The sequence below is a fragment of the Anas acuta genome, chromosome 6 (genome assembly GCF_963932015.1).
Source record: "Anas acuta chromosome 6, bAnaAcu1.1, whole genome shotgun sequence".
Lineage (NCBI taxonomy): Eukaryota > Metazoa > Chordata > Aves > Anseriformes > Anatidae > Anas > Anas acuta.
Genome location: NC_088984.1, coordinates 11,610,684 through 11,630,722, shown reverse-complemented (window position 1 = coordinate 11,630,722; position 20,039 = coordinate 11,610,684). Strand labels below are relative to the sequence as shown.

At 41.2% G+C, this 20,039-nt stretch overlaps 1 long non-coding RNA gene across 1 annotated transcript; it reads right to left on the bottom strand.

Moving 5' to 3' along the window:
- Positions 1–7,651: 7,651 nt before the first annotated feature.
- LOC137858704 (uncharacterized) lies at positions 7,652–14,199 on the bottom strand. Its single transcript, XR_011097931.1, has 5 exons — positions 14,010–14,199; positions 13,310–13,432; positions 11,509–11,666; positions 9,656–9,850; positions 7,652–8,142 (listed from the first exon to the last, which is right to left on the bottom strand). It is a non-coding gene; the product is annotated as an uncharacterized lncRNA (long non-coding RNA).
- Between the last annotated feature and the right edge of the window lie 5,840 nt (positions 14,200–20,039).

Below are 20,039 nucleotides of genomic sequence, written 5' to 3'. Positions count from 1 at the left end.
GAGAGACAAATAAGGGGATTTTAGCTTTTCATTGACATTTCAAAAATGCCAGGAACATCAACATTTGTTTAGATCAAAGATGCCACCATTCATCAATCAGAACAGGGATTTTACAAAGCAAACGCATTCAATACAACCTTCATTTTCCCACAAATCAAGATGTCCTTTACAAAAAGCTCTGCCAATCCTGTGTTGAAATCACTACAGCCACCAGCAGACATGTGTCTTGGGAGCCCTCCGAATGGCCTGGGTGGGCTCCCATCCCCAGAGACTTGCACAGCATGGCTGCAGTAGCACCCAGCCCAACCACCACCACTCATCTCTCTCATGAGCCAAAGAGCTCCACATCTGCTGAGGCTGGCAAGAGGTTCACTTTGAGCATGCAGGGGAAGAGATGTGCAACATCCCCTGTGTTTCAGAAGTGGACTGTAAATAGAAAAAGAAAAAAAAATGCAGATAGCATAACACAACAGGGCTATGCTGATGGATATGCACAGTACCTGTAGGTAGTACTGCAGCTCAGAGACCAAGAGTAATTAAGAGACGATGTTAGGGAGCACTAAGCATTACCAGCCTTGCCTGCTGTCTGACCCCATCATGCCCATCATGTTGCCACCTCTGCTTCCTTCTCCTCCATTGAGGTGGGTGCTGCTACCTGCTACCCATCCACATGAAGGGAAAGAGCCAGGAAAAGGGTCCTTCCATTTTCTGTCAGTATTCATCTCCCTCCCCAAAAAACACGTGGGACAGCAGAGCCACTACATAGCAGTCTGTAGAGCCCTGTGTCAGAGGAGAGTGGTGTCTGGTACTTGGGAACTGAAGGAAAAAAATAAGAAAGCACTTCCCATTGTTAAACTGGGCAAGCAGAGAAGCTGGAAATTCATCCATTTTTCCCACCTGTTTCATTAGGGGGGTGAGTCCTTGCAAACTCATTTGCCTGTCCCATCTCTCCCTTCTCCAGGTGCCAGCACTAAGAATGAGGCATACGATTTCCCTGAGGCCCGTTCACGTTGTGAGGCTGAAAGCTCCTCCGGAATTGGCAATGCTGCTAAAATCTAATCAGGTGCTTGTGCGCAACAGACCCAGAAGCAATTGCAATCAAGCCAATTGCTGCATCTGATTACACATGAAAACCCTCGTGCCACTAAGTGTTTTGCAGTCCTTAATAAAATGTGCCTGTCTTGCCTCAAATTGCATCAGGCAGGATTTTTTTCTTTTTTTCCTTTTTGTGCGGTTTGGGTTTTGTTCATGTTGTTGTTTTGTTTCTTGTTTAATGATATTAAGAGCTATGTGAAAGGAGAGGGGGAGGGAGAATAGGGTGGAATGAGAAAAAGCACCAGTGAAAACAAGATATATAAATGCCTAAAATACACCCATTGCTTCCATAATACTAAGCCAATTGGGATCTTCAGAATGAACTTCATGGAAACCACAGTTTGACTGAGAAGTGGAAGAAAATGTGGCCAGATGCCCACAGCTCTCTCGCCGCCTTTATAAGAGAAGATTGAACAGGTTAATCAAAGTCAGTGATCTAATCCCTCATGGAATAACAGACTTTCAGTTTAACATGCAATGAGTTTTGTGGCTGGTTGTGTTTGGCAGTGCACACAGCAACCACAGTGTGTATATACAGAAATGCTCACACATCCCCATTCAAAGACAGCACAATCCAAAACAGACACGCACACACAAAACAGTATTTGTATTCTTTGTGTCTGAGTTGCCTTTTTTTTTTTCTGTCTTTCTAGCAATATGCACAAAGATAGAATGAGAAATCCTAACCCTTAATTTTCCATGTTGACCCATCATTCAAAAGTCATTGATTTTGCTATTGCTACATCAGGACAGCCCATAGTAGGACCCCTAAAGTTCCTCTGGATTTAAACTAGGCCAGCTGTGAAAAAGAAACAGCAAGCCTGCGATAACACAGCAAAAATCTCCCACACATTGTGCTTAGTTGAAACGGAAACCCACCAATTGAAATCCACCTGGAAACCCACAGACCCTGCAAGCCACGCATCTGCCCCTCCAGCCAGTCCCATCACATGGGCTCAGTGCAGCCCTGCTGTTCCTTAGACATGCTGTAACAGTGGTGTCCCTTGGCTGGGCACCCAGCTCTACATCTGCTCAGCTCAGACTCGCTGCCTGGGCCAAGCTACCTGCAGCAGTTCAGTTGTGTCATGAGCCCAGAGAAAATGATCTACCATACATGCAAAGCTCATAAAGAAAAACAGCCATTTCCAGAAAGCCCAGAGTTAGGGAAGCCCCAAATAGGCTGTCTCAGCATACAGGAGAAACAAAAAGAGATTGAAAAGGGGAACTAATGAGCAAAATGCCAACCACGTGCATTTTCTTTTATAAAAGAAATGCCCCAGTGTAGGATAAAACCTAGTCATGGCAGAGGAATTTATATTGCTGTAATAACTAGTGAAAGCCTGGAGCAGCCACATGTCCTGGAGTGCGAGGGCACTCACCCCTGCTGCAATAATTTGCAGCTATGAAGCGCAAAACTCTGTAACAGGAGATTCTCCCCTCCCTTGGGCAGAAAGACTGTTTGTAACCCCTGTGTCATGATACTCTTACTAGAGACCAAAACCATTGAATAAGTTGAGCAGTAGCATGGAAAGACAGGTCCAAGGAAAGTGCAGGCCCAGCTGCAACCTTTTGCAAACCTTTCCACAGGAAAGTGCAGGGCTTCCTGCTCAGGGTTGTTCTCTAGGTCTGGGGACAGGGTTCTGGGTCCTGACAATGGCAAAAAGAGAACAGGGAATTGCAATGGGACAAGAAAGCGTCATCTCAACCACTATTTTTCTATGCACACCCAACCTCTGCTAACTGCAGTAGAGGACTTGACTCTATTTCCTGCAAGTGGGCAACTGGAGCTGAAGAATTAATAACATCTAAAAAGAGAACCTGTTCTTTGTGGCTACTGGTCACAGTTTGGCAGAAGAGCTGCAGAAATCCATGTGTTAAAGGGGGAAAGCAGCAGCTGAAAGCTGTGACTCACAGGCACCAGAGCGTGTCTTCTTCAAATAGTAAGAGTCTCCTGAGCCCAGCAATCAAATTCCAGGGCAGGGAATTGCACCCTAATACAATTAAAGAAATTAAAGTCATAAAATATTTCATGATACTATGAAGAGTACTGAGAATCGTTATTATTTTGACTCAAGGGCAAGACAAGTAATAGCCAAAAGTGTTACTGCCCTCTTGAAACGACAGCTTCCATGAACATGGGGAAATCTGGATGCTCTCACTTTTCTGCATAGTTCCTCTGGTACATCAAATCCAAATGCTCGCTTTGGTTTCCTTGTGAAGCCCCATGGGGCCCTCTTCCGAAGTCCACTGAGATAATAAAGAGCCTTTTGGAGCTGCTGCCCAAGTCCTCTCGCAACCCCAAAGCAAAGGCCCTGAAAGGGTTAACACATCCTGAGTGCTGGAAAAGGCACCACTTAAAACATTTAGCAGATGGATAAGACTGTGTGCATGCCTGTTCAGAGACTCACATCAGGAATTAAGCCTGCAGTGCTCATTAATAATAATGGGAGCTAAATGCTGTATTGCATGTGTCACAATGGGAACAGACTCCTTCTGCTACAGCATGGGGCTGTCCTAAACAGCTGATTTAATTAGTATATTACAAGTATTAATTCTGGGAATAAATATGAATTCAGCAAATATCTCTAATGAGCTTCTTAACCCAGCAGTATGTCCTCCACACAAACCAGAAGCATTTTCTAATTTAATATATGCCATATCCCAATACTGACAGGAAATCTTAAAACCACTGTTCATGGCAGGAGCAAAACTAATGGCTGCCTCTTTCAAATCTCTGCTTAGTTAACACTTGTAACTCATCTTTCCATATTCTTATTTTAATAGACAGGTTCCTCTGTTAAAAGATTCTTTTTATTTTTTATTAGCAAGCAGAATGTAGTTATGAGCAGTGCAGACAGGTTTCCTCTTTCCCTGTCTCTGGACATCTCCCTTGAGTAAAGATGCCTGTGAATCTGCAGACACCTCTCTCACAGGCTAGGACCATCTCATGCCCTGGGTTAAAATACCGTGTTCAGAGCAGTCCTTCTGTTCCACTGCCAGTTCACGTGTGCAATTCCAATTGTTGCTGTGTTGCTTTTTGTTCTGCACCTCATTTAAACTCATTCTGGGGCTAAATCCTACTCGCTGCTGACTCCGGCAAAAGCACAAGTGCAGCAATAAAAAAAAGTTCATCTGGTTTCAACCACAGATCTTTCTCTGATCTGGTAATGCACCGAAGTGTTCAGTGGGTCTCCCAGCTGTTCTGCAAAATATGAGCACTTCCAGATCCTCCTTTGTATGGCCTTCTTTACTATCTATCAGCAAACCAGGCCTTTCCCATCTAATCCTACAAGTATGTAGCCCTGCATAGAGCCTGGAGTTGCATGCAGTGATGCTTGTGGGTCCCTTCCAGATCGAGATAGTGTATGATTCTGATACACCTCTTGATTCAAATTCTTTCCTCTCAATTACCCATTGCACCACCAGATCTTGCATCTGTCTTGCCTCATATGTGTAATTACATGCAAAGTGGAAAGGATGGAAGGTTTCTTCCTACAGCAGTGAAGCAACCGTAGCCAATGAAATAGAAGAGGCTTTGCAAAGATTCTACCCAACGAATCTGACCTTTACTTAACAGTTGTTTGTAAGTGTGTGTGTATATATATATGTATGTATATATGAACCAAAACTTTTATCTGATGTGTCTGATTTTTTTGCAAAGGATAGATTCCCAAGCTTCTGCATACAGTCATTAGCCGATGCTTTCCCATCTGCTCTTTGTAGGGAATATGCATGCTTGTTGATAGTATTAGATGTGTTAGTCAAGGGAAAAATCTCAGATCGTTGTGCATTAGCTCAGCTTTTCTCTGCTCTAGCAAGTTTGACTTACCATTAAACATCCCAGAAATGTCAGCTTTAAAAATCATTTCTACTTTGATGTTATTTTCCACTTCTTAGACATTGCCACTCTATTTCTGGGATTTTATTTTTTATTATAAACTTTTTTTTTAAAGGCCAGAAAGCTAGAAATAAATTTTAAAAAATAATAATAATAAAAAATCCACTTCTAATTCAGGAACAGAAACCAAACTCTTCTACATTTGGGCCATTTTTTGGAAAAAAAAAAAAAAAAAAAACATTTTCCAATCTATTTCATTCTCCCTCATTGTTTGCTACACAAATGTATTGAAAGGAAAGTAGATTTTCTAGGCAAATAAAGTAATCAGATATTATGCTATGTAATAGCTAGTCTGGGTTTAAGCAAGTGTCTAGCCCAATGTTGATCCACAGTACATAAGCAATTCCCACTGGAGGTCAAGACAGAATACACAACACTTCAGCCCGAGCATTCCTTTGATCTGTGCAGCCATCAGAATTTTCCTTCTGTTCAGTAACCCTCAATTGAGCATAATAACTAATCAGATATATAGTCCACACAGCTCAAATTCAATGTTAACTTATGTTAATCAGCTGGTACAATGCAGTATCTGGCCTTGCACATGTATGTTATTCCTACTTGCAGGCTGGAACAGAGTTTTTTTGGTTTTGTTTTTTGCTTGCTTGTTTCTATTGATTGTGATATTTTAATGCTAAGACTTCAGGGCTTGATTGTTCTCTGCAAGCCTTTCCTATAGACCTAAATAAAGATCTGAACTATATAAAAATCGTAGCATGGAGGCTCTGTGGAGACCAATCTTGGATCATTGCTATGAACACTTAATGATCCTTGAATTCACAAGGAGGAGAGAGGGGATTACTTATCCCATGAGTCCACTTTCACTGTATAGATTCAGACCCAAAGAAAAAGATGGCAATTTCCTTTCAGGAAAATGTCTGCAGATTTGATTCTGCAAAGAAAACACCGAGATGAAATGTAATTGAAATGAGTTGTTTGGTTGGCTGTCTTTTTGGCTGGATTTTCTGGTGTCTAATAGTGTGTGAGCTCTGAAGTTTTTTCCGAAGCTTGGACTGTAATAACAGCACACTCTTGTGTAGACTCACTACTGTCTAGTAAAAGCTGTGACTGTGCACTAAGAATACAGATAAAGTCTCCTTGGCCTCTTTCCGGCTGCTTCTTTTCACAAAACGTGTAAGAACCAGCTATATTTGAGATTTATACCCCTCTGTAAAATTTGGTGATAATTCAACTCACTAAAAATCATGCAGGCAGAAGATGGACACAGATGCCGAAGCACACACAGAACACGTAGTCACACAAGCCAAGGAGAGCAGGATAGAAAGAATCAAGGAACACAAATACAAAGGGTAATGAATAAAATAGTACTCATTGAAAGACAGTTGTCACTTGGAGAAGCAAGACAGACTGGGAATGTAGTTCACAGCTGCGTTCTGCTTGCTAGTGGTTTTTATATATATATATATATATATATATATATATATATATATATATATACATACACATATATATATACATATATACACACACACACATATATATATATCACAGAATTGTCTAGGTTGGAAGAGACCTCAAGATCATTGAGTCCAACCTCTGACCTAACACTAACAAGTCCTCCACTAAACCATATCGCGAAGTTCAACATCTAAATGTCTTTTAAAGACCGCCAGGGATGGTGACTCCACCACTTCCCTGGGCAGCCTATTCCAATGCCTAACAAATACACACACACACACACACAGTAACAGAAAAAATGTCTATTAAAATGAAAGCATGTTAACTTGCAGAGGAGGCACCCTGCTGTGCTGCAGACCCTGGCTTTGTGAACACCTTTCTTAAACCTATTTCCCTGGAAAATCTTCCCTCTTCCCGCAGAACTCCTGAGATGTGTGAGTGATGGCATGGCAGACACGATCTCATGGGAATGGAACCTGCTTTAAAAAATTAGCCTTTTTTACTCTTTTAAAGGGTCAGGCTCTGTAGTCAGAATTGTGGTAGGCAAATGTTATTTGATCACTAGGAAATCCTGTTTAAAGTTTTTCCTAACCAGGCAGGATGCCCTTGTACATGATACCCATCAAAGCTTTTTTCATGTGAATTTGTCCACTAATGTTTTGCACTCATGTAAACTTCCAGCATCTACACCATCCTGCTGCAAGGAACTCTACAGCCAAACTGTATTTTGTGAAGGTGATTTCCTTTTGTTTGCTCTAAGACTACATCATGACAGCCTCATGCCCCCATATTTAAAGGGCATGGGGCAGTATCTTAGATAAAGAAAACAACTCTTTGAAGTAATCTTCACCATCACAGTCAGTACAAGAAAGTATCTGGCCCCCAGGGTACTCTGGAGACCAACATAAGAGCCTTTATAGGGCACGTCAGATGTTCAAATACCTACAAATCTGAAAGTTACTAGACCTTGGTTTACCCCCACGTCAAGAGCTTTGAAAAGCCTCTGAGACCCAAAACGAGGAAGAGTGAAGGAATAAAAGTTCTCACCCTGAACTCCTTTTCTTTCCTTTTTTTTTTTTTTCTTCCTACAAGCTATCCAGCATGGTCTGAAACATCAGATATTTGATCCTGGCTTTGGAACTTTTTTAAACTATGTAAGTACCTTGACCATCTTCTGTATGTCTGCTATATTAAATATCATCCAGTAGCTATTGGAAGCAATGAAAGCCTTCCAGTACAGCTCAAAATAGTTAATTAGGCTCCTAAAGCATATTTTTATTAATCTGCCTTAAAAACCTAAAAATTAAGATTTGTTTTTTCTTATGAGGCTTCTCAATGTCTTGAAGAACTACTCAATCAGTCTCTCAGAGTAGATTATTTAATAAATTAAAAAAAATAGAGGGAAAAAATAAGTTTAATAAAGTCTTGAAGATTGATGAAGGTGATTTTCACTGACTCTCCATGGAGGAAAACTTAGGGCTGCTAATACCAAATATAATTCAATAAATCATTTTAGTAAGAGTGACCTAATTAACACTCAAGCTCTAATTTGAATGCATGAAGCTCATTATTTTGACACAAGGTTCACTCTCACATTTAAAAAAAAAAAACAACATTTTAAGGAGCAAAGTTTCTGCACAAGTTGAGCAGCAGATATCTTCCATGCAAATTCTGCTGCTGGTTTCCAAGTCTAGACTAGGAAATGATTTCCAGTAAATGAAGAAGAGGGGTTCCTAGAACAAGAGAAGTAGAGATCAGTAGTTTTGAAATTGAAGCTTGATTTATATGACAGTGATTACATAAAGGCTGAATTTTCTGTGGTGGATGCAGAGCTCTTCTGAGACCTGTATTCCTGCCTTTACATTTAGAAAGCTATACACAAATACAAACCTACGTACATTGTTCTCATTTTACAACCTTTGAGGAAGGTGTATGAAATTGGAAAATTGAATCCATTTATCTCATTAAACCAAAAAAAGAGTGGAATACTGTTCCATACAACTCACTTAATTAACTAACATCTGAATAAGTGCTTGATTGGAAAGACTGCCATTATAGACCAGAAGCCATTACCAGCAATTGTGCTTTTTCTGTTAGAGTAATTGAGGAGGGTGCCATGTGATTAGCCCATGGCTTTCCTGATTAATTTCTCATTTCTTTGTTTGCATTTGATTTTGATTGATTTTCTGTGCACTTTGCAAATGAACAGGTTGTCATGAATACAAAAGCACTCCACACACACAACAGCTACCAGAGCTCGGTTGTCTGTTTTCCTGGTATCTTCTTCACAGCTACTCATCCCTTTGCTGACCACCAGCTTTGACTTACAGCAGCTGAACTAATGAGTACACCTGGATGCCGGTTTGCACAGAAACATGGTGTCCTTACCAGAAACACAGCAGGACACAACAGCACGGAGTCACATTGTTAATTTAGTATAAAATGGCAGACTATTCAGACACAAGTCTCAGTGCAGCATGGCACCGGATTTCTGCATACCTGTGGCATTTTTAGATAGCTCTGCTGATGCACAATAGTAAATATTTCAGGAAGGAAACAGAGATGAGGTCGTATCATAGGGCAATACCATACACATACGGTGGTGTCAACTTGCCCTGTTTGGTTTTGCAGTGAGCAGAATTACATGACATTGATAACAAAACCTTATTCCAGCTTTACATAGCTAGCTAGTAAATGCAGTGAGCTCCTTGGGAAGGTTGCAGCACGTTAGTATAAGTCTCATGGCTGGATTAGCAAGGCATATTAACACAACTGTCATGTGGTCTTAGAGGATTGGGAAGGAATTCACTCTTCAAGCTCTGAGGAAGTTTACACAGCATTTCTTGATCAACTCTAAGTCTTTTTGTTAATCAGGACATGTCTGGTTCCTGGGAGTCTGACAAGCTGAACTGCAGCTTGGAGCTTTGCCCTGACTTTGACAAGGGCAGATCCAAACATCTCCTCTAACCCTTTCCTGTAAGGCACAAAAGTGCAAAACATGAGCATGCTGTCCTCCAGGCAGAGTGGTGAGAAAATGTACTCAACTGCAAACATCTAGTTTTGCAAAGAAAGCCTCCCCTCACAAGCTCATTACCTGACACTGTGTTACAGCCCCTCCACACATTACTACCTCTCCTTCAGGTCACCATCCCTAATCACAGAACATTTGAAAGCTTCTTGCACTGACACAGCTAAGTGTTAATAGCCCACCACCAGGCTTGCAATTGTACTGCTCTTGGGACTCACAACACTTCACTGCAGATCAGTCAGTCAGGGGCAACTTGCTGAGCTGCAGTAGGTCTAGCACTGCTGTCACCTGGGCATGATCTTCTCAGCTGCAGATAAAATTCACCTTGCTCATGCACTGCCATATTCTTACAAAGCCAGTGGGAGAAAGTAGACATGTCCTTCCAGAAAGATGAGGATGTGAGGGCTACTGATCTGTAATACAAGAGAGAGTTCAAGGAAAAAGGGAAGGAAGTGCGCCACACTGTCAGTTCACCACAGAGCTTGGGTTTGCCTGGTAAGACAATGATGAATTGCAGCTTAGACTAATGAAGGGAAAGAGATCTCTGGGAGACTGCAGACCTGAAAACTTTCGCTGTTCAGTGACTGCAATAGCTCAAAATTTAAGGCAGTAAAGACAAAATATATCATGGATATCAAAATATCCAAGTTTTGTATCCTGCTTGAGGACTGAGATTTGAGACAGTTGTTTACTTTTTCACTCTTTTTGACCTCGTTTAGTTTCTTTGTGCCTAAATTTCTCCCATGAAAAAGCACATGATCGCATTATTTGACTTTATGTGGAGCTTGTGAGGAAGACGTGTCCAATATGGAGAAATACCATGCCTGTGGTTGGACGAGTGGATGGATAAGGTGAGAGTAAAACAGTATTAACAATCATAGAATATCTGAGTTAGAAGGGACCCACAAGGATCATTGAGTCCAACTCCTGGGTCCCCAAAGGACCACCCAAAAAAAAAAAAAAAATCAGAGAGCATTGTCCAAACAATTCTTGAATTCTGGCAGGCTCAGTGCTATGACCACTTCCCTGGGGAGCCTGTTCCAGTGATATCCAGCCTGAACCTCCCCTGTTGCAGCTTCAATACATAATACACTGATGTTAGGTAGAACTTAATTAACACTTTTTTCTGGGCAAGGTTTGATGCTGCCAGGTCATTGTATAAAGTCCCAGAAATACTTAAACTAACTGATCAGAGACGTCTCAACAGTCCACTATTAAAGAAAAAAAATCTTATTAAGCAAAAAGCTTACATGCAGTTTGCTGTTTTTTTCATATTCACAGATTTCTTAGTCTAGCAGGGTAAAAGGCAAGCTGTTATTAAATAAAAAAATCATACTAGAGAAAACCCCAAAGAACCGCTTTCCACACATGCCCTTTTAGAACCGAGACTGGTTTCTATGTAGTTCCAGTTTAGTAATGTATATATATGTTCTTCATGCACTCATTAATAATGAATGTTAACAATATTTCTATATTTTTAAAGTCATATATTTTAAAATGTTCTACCAAATCTCTTATGGCCATATAGTCTATTCACATTTTATCAAAACCCACCGGTCTGAACATTTAGCCTCCCAACCTTGTTACCAAAATTTTCTCATCACCTGAGAGGAATGCAGTCTTGCTATTCTCTAAACATATTCCATTTGAACAAATTAACAGAATATATTAACCTAATGCCTTTGATATGGAAGAAATCATTTTAATTTGTTTGGAAAAGTAATTGGCTAAAAGCAACTGATTCCAATTTCCATTACACAAAGCACCAAAAGGTCCCAACTAGGTAGAACCTTTAGAAATTGAGTTTCCTCTTACTTGAAATTACCAAAGAATATGAACCCAAAATTACAGGCAGCAATATCAGATGGATATGCAAACAGAAAGATGAATTATCTGTTAAATCCAAATATACCATATATGAGTAATGGGAATTTGGTCTGATGTTTAGAAGTTCATCGGTCAAGAAACCTAGGTGTGACTTGTGACTCTTCCTTACATGTCATTAGGAAGGCAATTAATAGTTTTGTGCATCAGTTCATCATCAGCAAAAAATTGATATTATTATTCTCACCTCCAGAGGGAAGTTGTCTTGAAGATAAATATCTTAATGTTATGAAGCATTCAGATACTGCATGGACCAATTGTCTAGCAGGTTATGCAAATGTCAGTACTTTGTGCTCAGTTTCCTGAACCAGCAAGTGGTGTATAATTACCATTCTGTCCACAGCACTGCAAGAAATTAAATCCCAAGTGAGAATAGTTATACTTTTATTATCTCATGCTGCACTGTTGGAAAGATTGGAGGGGTTGTGCAAGTGGAAAATGAAACTGACTGTTAACAAGAAATGAGCTATAACTGTGAAGACCAATTAGAAAACAAGAAAAAAAAAACATTCAAGGATATGGGGGTAAAAATGCAGAAACAACCATTTTGCTTTCAACTGTGTCAGAAACAGTGTCCTTTATAGCAGCACCATTAGGAATAGAAGATGGCAATTATGATTTTGTATATATGTGCCTGTGTATGTGTACTGTACTGTGTACTTGCACATTTGCATTTATTCATATTTGTACACTAGTACCTTCAATTGTACTTGAAAGTACACTTCAATTGGTGGTCATGAGTTCTCTATCCATCCCTCAGACATAGTTCACCAGAACAGAATGTATCATAACACGGCCTCTTACTAGTAGTGGTTTTAAAAATATGGAACAAGAGCCAACGTGGTATGATCCCCCTTAATGGAAAGCAGAACGAAGACATGGGGTTCAGGATAGAGAGAAGGAATAAGGATTCAAAGTCTTGAATTACTCCACATTTGCGTTTAGACTAATAGAAATTACATATTACATTTAAAGGATTACACTGAATTTTTAACAGCATGCCACAACACTATTCTAATGTCACCACTCAAACCTAATAGTAAGCAAGCTAGAGATATAGAGAGGTGCAACCCAGCTCCTCAGGGCATCAGAATCTTACACATTGAGCAAATGAGATAACAATTAAAAGCTTTTAGAGTGTGAAAAAGAGCACAAAAGCTCCTGAGATTTTGCACAGCCAGATACCATATTCTAGCATTTGTTGCTTGATAAGATGCTGATATACTCAAGATGATTCTTAAAAGCCAGATAAGTGTCCCTACTATTTTTTTCAGTAAGAAGCTGCTGGAGGAATAGTGAACATGGGATACTCTCCTTTTCACCTCATGAAAGAAACAATAATGATAACGATCCTGGAACTTCCATTCATACTGCCTGGTATTATGAACACTTCACAAAGACTTAAAATAATTAAATTGCCAAATACCTTACTATTTACAATAAGATATCTTTTAAAAGTTTTCAGAGTCCCCACCAGACTCATTTTGTGATCTTAGGAAAATAAAGCACTCAACAATACTCCTAGACACAGAAAGAAAGGTGGGTCCTAAGCAGCCTTTTTTGCCTGAGGACAAAAATAACCTGTTGCTTCCAGTTTTAGATCTGATACACAACAGAAAACATCAGAGGGTCAACAAACCTAATTAGCTTCAAACCACAGACAAGCACATCTTAACTTCAGCCCAGATCTCCAAATAGCAGCCAGTTGGCAAAGGGAAGCTCAGCAGGTTAGCCATGTCCTCTCTGCCCACTTGCTAGAACAAATGGTGCTATTTCAGTAGCTATTTTCTGTGGCTGCAGGCAAGAGATTAACTCTCAGACTGACGAATTGAGAGCAGAACTAAATGAATCAACCCAATTTTTCCACTGGGTTCTCTAATTGCAATTCACCACCTAATAGGAAGAAGCACAATCTTTGATTTTTCCAGCATTTCTGCTGGGTAACACCATTACACTGTAAAGCCATAATACAGTACAAAAGTGCATACCTGTATGGATCTTCTGATGGTTTAGTGGAATTGGAAGAGTAAACCCAGCCCATATTACATGTAGAATATCTTCAACCCCCGTGGTAAAAAAGATAACCAGCAAACACAGTCTGCAAAACCTCCCTGCAATGAAGCAACATGGGAGAGATGAACTCAGCATGTGACAGAAACTAAATTAGTGCATGAGAGAAATCCTAAGATTGGAGACAGGTGAGGGGGAGGAGTTATCTGAGAGGTAGAGAAAGCAATACAAGAGGATAAACAGAGGAACCTGGACACAGGGAAACTGAGGGAGAATTTCAAAGAGGTTGAAAACTGAAGATAGAGAAGAACAAAGATATGGAGATGGCGGGGAGGAGCAGGCAGGTACTTCAAGAAAGGGACAGAAGTGGAGAATGGAGAGTCTTGGTGGTCTCGGTGAAGGAGGCCCAAGACAGCAAATACAGGGTGTGAAAGCCAGATTGTGAAATTTGAGTTGAAAAGAAACAGGGAAAGGAAAGCCCAGGAGAAAGGCAGAGAAGAGCTGAAAGAAAAAAAATGTGTGTAAAGAAAAAGAAATGAATTAAGACTGAGAAGATGTGATCCTTTGGGAATGCTGTGGGATTGACATATGCTGAAGTATTCACAACCTAGCTCAGTGTTAGTTCTGATAAAGGTTCTTCTTTTGGCTCATCCACCACCCTAAACTAAAAACACTTACTAAAAATGTGACACACTTCCTGAACTTATTTTCTGTGGGATGGAACAGTAGGAAGCTTGTTTCAAGGGAGAAGCTGGTGCCATCCTCTGACTTGGAGACACACCTTCTCCATCCAAAAAGCTCAAACCTCACAGTCCTGACAACACCCTCCTATAAGAGAGGCACACAGCTGCCTACTAGACACCTCCGCACCCCCCTACTCAGATCTCTGGGGCTTGCCTGCTCTGTGGTTATATCACTTCACTTGGCTCAGAGCAGCTGGCAGGAATAAACCTGATGGCTGTGTTCAGATCACTCATCTTTCACCTCCACCCCAATGGCATCCTCTCACACCCATCCATTAACACCTCCCAGCCTGGAGAGAGGGCAGGGACTGCCTCTGCCTTGCTTCTTGGCTGTTAATAACAGGCAGTAGATGGGAAGCCTGCAGGCTCCCTGGTGCTAAAAGGAAAGTTAGTTCCCTCTGGCTTGTCTGACCTCATTTCTGCAGGTTGGTTTTTTCACTTGACTTTTCTGCTACCCTGGACCACAGTGTTAAGGAGATGGCAAGTCTGTTCCTGCATGTGAGCTTTTCATCAGTTATCTAGGCAGGCTGCAAATAAGAGGTGGCCACAACGTTCAAGTAAAGTTTCTAAAGGGATTGATTTCCCGTTCCCCATGCATATCCTGAGATCATCACACCAGCAAAGAATAATTGCCACAAGTTAGCTATGGTCAAGTAAAGTCATTTCCCTTACTGAATCACATTCTCCAGGGTCTGCGGTATGTGTAAACTGAGTCTAGATCTAAATTGCTTCATGATCAATCAGCTATCAAATAATGCTTTAAAATAGCTGAAACTGAAGCCTTTGGATCACACCAGGAAATACCTGAACTTGTGACCTTATCATTTACATTTCCTACAGAAGCTGTTGAGGAAACAGGGCTAGTTTAATCCCTCCCAGGGAAATGGCAGTCCCCAAGCATGAATGACCCCTTAGGGGAGAGAAAGAGGTGCTTCTAAGGGTGTCCAAACAGCCAGTTCAGATGCAGGTGTCTGCTTTGCATTGCAGGTGGCTACGCTGGCCAGATGAACACCGGGGACTGCACAATAAACAAACAAACAAAGCTAATGAGGGCTAATCCTTCATTATCAGTACTGATTCCACTGGTCTTTACAGCAAGACTTTATCACAAGCCGATTTAAAGAGGAGGAGGGATTAAAAGGACTAATTTTTCTTGATGTTTTAATTGCCTTACCTACACGATCAGCTGTCTGAGACGAAATAGTGTAAATGTCAAAGGGAAGGAGTATCTAGACACAGAAGGGAATCTCCTGCTTTGAGAATTGATCAAACCTCCACAGAAGTTCAGAAACTTTCCAAAACCTTTTTTTTCATTTTTTCTTTTTTTTTTTTTTTTCTAATCTCTCCAGAGATCTTATTTATGACAATATATTGGAAGTCTAATCTTCAGAGTGAATTGGCATACAACCTTTTCAGTGGCCCTAATGAAAGATACAATCTTGTAACGGTTTGCAAAATACTCAATATAAAGTCTCGGAGCACTAACAGAATAAGTTGCTTTGCAAATGCAGATCATTTTGGCAACTCTTGAAACCACCTGAACCACCCATAAACTGGAGCAGTCTGGGGGGAAAAAAAAACACAAGCGCTACTAAGATGCTTTATCAAAGTTTTCTTCTGAATGTTTAAAGCTCAATGCACCATTAGCATGAAAATTGGACTTACTCGCATCCACTCAGAAGCAAGCTGGGGCCAGCTTGCAAAGGCACCCTGTGCATAACACCTCTACTTGGAAACCAGGGCTTACAGGTACTGCAAAATATTTTGTGGAAAGCCCAATTGCAAAAGGCAGGAACTGTAAAAATTCCCAATGGTGTTTACTGCAGAGTCCCTGCAGAGTCCCTGCCAGTTACACACACACCAGAACCCCTCAAAATATTGAAGAACAAGTTCCTGCCTTCTCTTATGAATTGTCTGAAAAGCTCAAGAAAGGGTGAGGTTGAGTGCATGTTTGCTTTTCCTTCCTACACCTTTTTATACTGCTGCCATGTTAAGGTCAGGATGAAGTGGAAATGTAATCAAACATTTCCTCACTGTCAGAGCAGAGATCTGACCATATCGTGAAATTCTGCTCATATATTCAATAAATCCCTTTAACTTTTAGTAGGATTATTTAGGTGCTGCGTGTGCCAATGTTTCAGAATGCTTGAGACATAGGGCCTCATATGTGAATATAACAGGTCTAACACAATTTGATATTTTATCTGGCAGCAAAAAACCCTTTCTCTACATAGTCTTGGTACGGCAATTTGGATGCCCTTTCTGCTGTACTTCTTATAAGGATTTAATTCCTTATTTCCTAGTGAGAAGACAACACAGCACACAATGGTAGTTTGATTCCCAGGACGTGGGGGTTTCCAATGCCCCTTTTCCCCCAGGGAAAGATAGGGAAAAGATCTCAGGGAAAGAGAGCAGAGATACATTCTCCCAATTTAACGGTGCTCAGCTCTTCTGATACAGGATGTACTGCTGCCAGGGCTTGAGATGAAGGTTGTATGTTTGTGGGAAGGTTTTGAAATATACGAGAGAGAAGCCCTGCTGCATTACCAGCATCCAGTAGAGTATTTTCCCCAGTGTGCAAGTAATGAGATCACACCACATCGAAAGTCAATTAACACTTCGAAGCTCTGAATTCACAAAGACAAACTAATTCTTACAGTTTTTGCCTTTTTGAGCTAGCATTTGTGGCAGGCACCTGAAAAGAAATGCTAACTAGACGGAGAGTAAATACAAACAATTACTGTGTTTTACCCATGTGTTATCCCAGCGGTACTTGCCATTTTAAGAGTTTAAAGTTTAATTACATTTTTGCTTTTGGTACATTGGATAGCCATTCACCTATGAAGAAAAGCATCAGAGAGGGTTTTGAGCTCATTTAAAACACTCAGAAGCAAAGACTGCTGAAGCGTGTGAGGCTGGCTTTGTGTTTTGATGTGCTATAGAATAATGTATGGAATTATTTATACATTCACTAAGTGGTGCATTTTCATTGTGATTTCAGCTAACTTGCAAACTCCACTGGCCCCATCTCAGAAAACTCTTCTTTCCACATTCATTAACGCTTCCAGTAATATGCTGAATTTTTCCTTGCCCCATCACACCATTGTGTCAAAGGAGATATTTGAAAGTCTGCCCAGACTGCAGATGTTACAAGAAAGGGGGGAAGAGATGATCAAGAACATTTCAGTCACTCCATTGCTCACAAAATTGCTTATTTATTCAGATTTTCCACTCCTAGCTTCCACTGATCACCTTGCTTTCTGAAGCTTTTCCTACTGCTCTTTTGTGAGACGGGAGCTGGGGACCTTTCAAATCAAATGTCCCTGAATGAGTTCACTTGTGAGGAACTGTCCTTACAGTAGGAACAAGAGGTTGTGTCCACGAGGCCCCCTGCCACACCTGGGTGAGCATTTAAAACTGTCCCATTGCCTGAGAGGAAGGGAGCCAAACCCTCCCTTCAGCATGGAGCCCATTCTACACTGGGCTTGGAAAATTCCCCCCGTGGTGCCTGGATGGATCTGGTGGTTTCAGGGCCCAGGCTGTTTTGGTGAAGCATTGCAGTGGTTTCCAACGCACCTGATTATCTCCTGAGCCCTGCTGCCCACAGGTCATTTGGCTTCTCCAGCCTTTGCTGGCTGTCCTGGTGCTCGCCCGCTGCTGTGGGCATGGAGTCCCTGCTGGCCCAGGCTCCTCGAGCCTGTGCTTTGGAGTGGGTGAATTGATTTCACTAACACACATCTACAAACACTGCTTCTCTGCTTCGGTAAATCAACACAGCTCCACAGGATCAGACCAATAAAACATGAAGCAAGCTGGGGGTCTATTTCCTCTGCCTGAAGGGTGCTCCATCACTCCGAGCTATGATTACTACAGCCCCACACCAGCAATCTCTTTCATTTCTCAGTCCAGTCTCGGTAGCAGGGTGTAGGAGCACATGGCTGCTTGTTTTAATCTAACCACCATTTATTTTCAATTATCCAGGGAAAAGAGAAAATCTGTCACACACACAAAGCTCTGCATTTCTTCTCCTCTGGCTATGAGTGGGCTGGTTGCAGAAATACAGGTCCTGGCCACACAGGTTCTGATTTGGGGGAAAGATGAAAACTGTGTCAGTGAGCAAGAAAAAAATAAGAGTATTAAGAAGCAGAGGGAAAGATAAGACTAAAGGGAAACTGTTAAAACAATGCCAAGGATTTTTTATATGTAAAGTCACTGTATACCTATGTATAAAGGATGGTAGGTCTGTATATAAAAAGTTCACCTTTAGGATTCATTAGGAATGTCATTATTTTCATTCTAATCTAGGAAGGATTCATAGATGCTAACTCCTACATTTCCTTCTCCTGCCTTCAGTGAGGCTTTTTTCCTCACTCATAGATGTCCAAAGGATTTGCACATACAGAAGCATATATGTATACGCACATACTTATCTCTTTGCTCAGATGCTTGAAAGGCTGTCCTGGCCAGCAGCTATTCTCTAAGTCATAAGGAAGGTTTGTCTCTTAGAAGCATGCTTCGTGAGAGCCAGCTATACTTCCAACAACTCACTGTAGTTTCAGGTTTTGTTACTTTTTCTTATTTAGCTGCAGAAAATGGTTATAGAGAAGAAGTCCAGCTCCTCACAGTGCCTTTCAAAAGTATTTCAAATGTACCCCACTGGGCTGTGACATGTGTTTTTCCCTTCTTTAAAAAAAAAAAAAAGCAAGTTCACATCACAAAGGCAGCATCTCCCCCACCTCCAGCAGCCTCAAAGCCTCTCACTATTGCATGGGGAAAGGCTGCAAGCACTGAAGATGTTACCTCTGTTTCTCTCTGCACTAGCTCAGGTCAAATCACAGTACAGCATCATGCCACATTACTCTTTGTCCCTGCAGAAAAAGAAGTTATGAGGGCACTTTCACTTCAAGGTCAAGAGCTCAAATGTATCATGGGTCAGGCTGGTTGCTACTGACCCTTCAGTAAACTATCTGAAAAGGCAGGGTGGTTGGGCTCCTAATCCATACGTCCTAATTACACCAGAACTACATGTGCTCTTACAAAAATACTCCAGAGAAACACCGAGGGTCAAGTGAGCACAGTGACTGCTGCACTCCCAGTACGGGCAGTCCAGCCACATGCTGCCTGAGGTCATCTTCTCAGGTGCTGTAGGTGTTGCACCTACCCTGACCCTCCTGGATTTCCTGTTAGGTCTCAGTTCTTGTTAGAAATATTGATACAAGCAATTGCTATGAATAAGGAATTCTGCTATGAATCAGGAATCTGAAACAGACGGTCCTGTTTCAGGATATTCTCATTCAGATCAGTCCTGCTGGCTCAAGGACATGCCAGCCCCAGACTCGCTCTCCCACTAGGGATGTTCCTCACCGTTTTGCAGAAGAAATGAGGTTGTTTGCAAGACCAAGACCTTTGCAGAACACTGGATCATGGACAGGACTAGATTTGACTGTGGCACCTATGCAGGATGCAGAACCACAAATCTTGTACAGAATGTACAGAACCAGGAATCTGTCTGGTTACATGGGGCTACCAGGCTGATGAGTAATCTTGCTGATATCCAGCTTTATTTTTTGAGGACTCACTTCTCATCAGTAGCACAGGATTTCCCTAGATTGCATCAGGGAGATGAAATTCTTTCTAATTCTGATTTTGTTAAACAAACCTTCAGATTCCAGTTCTAATGGGGATGCTGCTGACATCAAGAAAAGGGATAAGGGGTGTTACTTGATCAGCCCTTTCTAAAGCAAGGGGCAGATGGGTGGAATTTTAAGGCACTGGAAAGATATCAAAAATGATTTATAATTGTAGCTGTTGCAGAGCAGCTCCAATTTAAAAAAAAAATAGGACTACTGTTACAGAAATAAAGGTAACTACAAAATAACCTTCCTGAGGCACTAGCATTCCCATGTAACAGCCTGAAACCAAATCTAGACTGCAAAGAAATAGTTTTCTGAAAAACCATGCCACA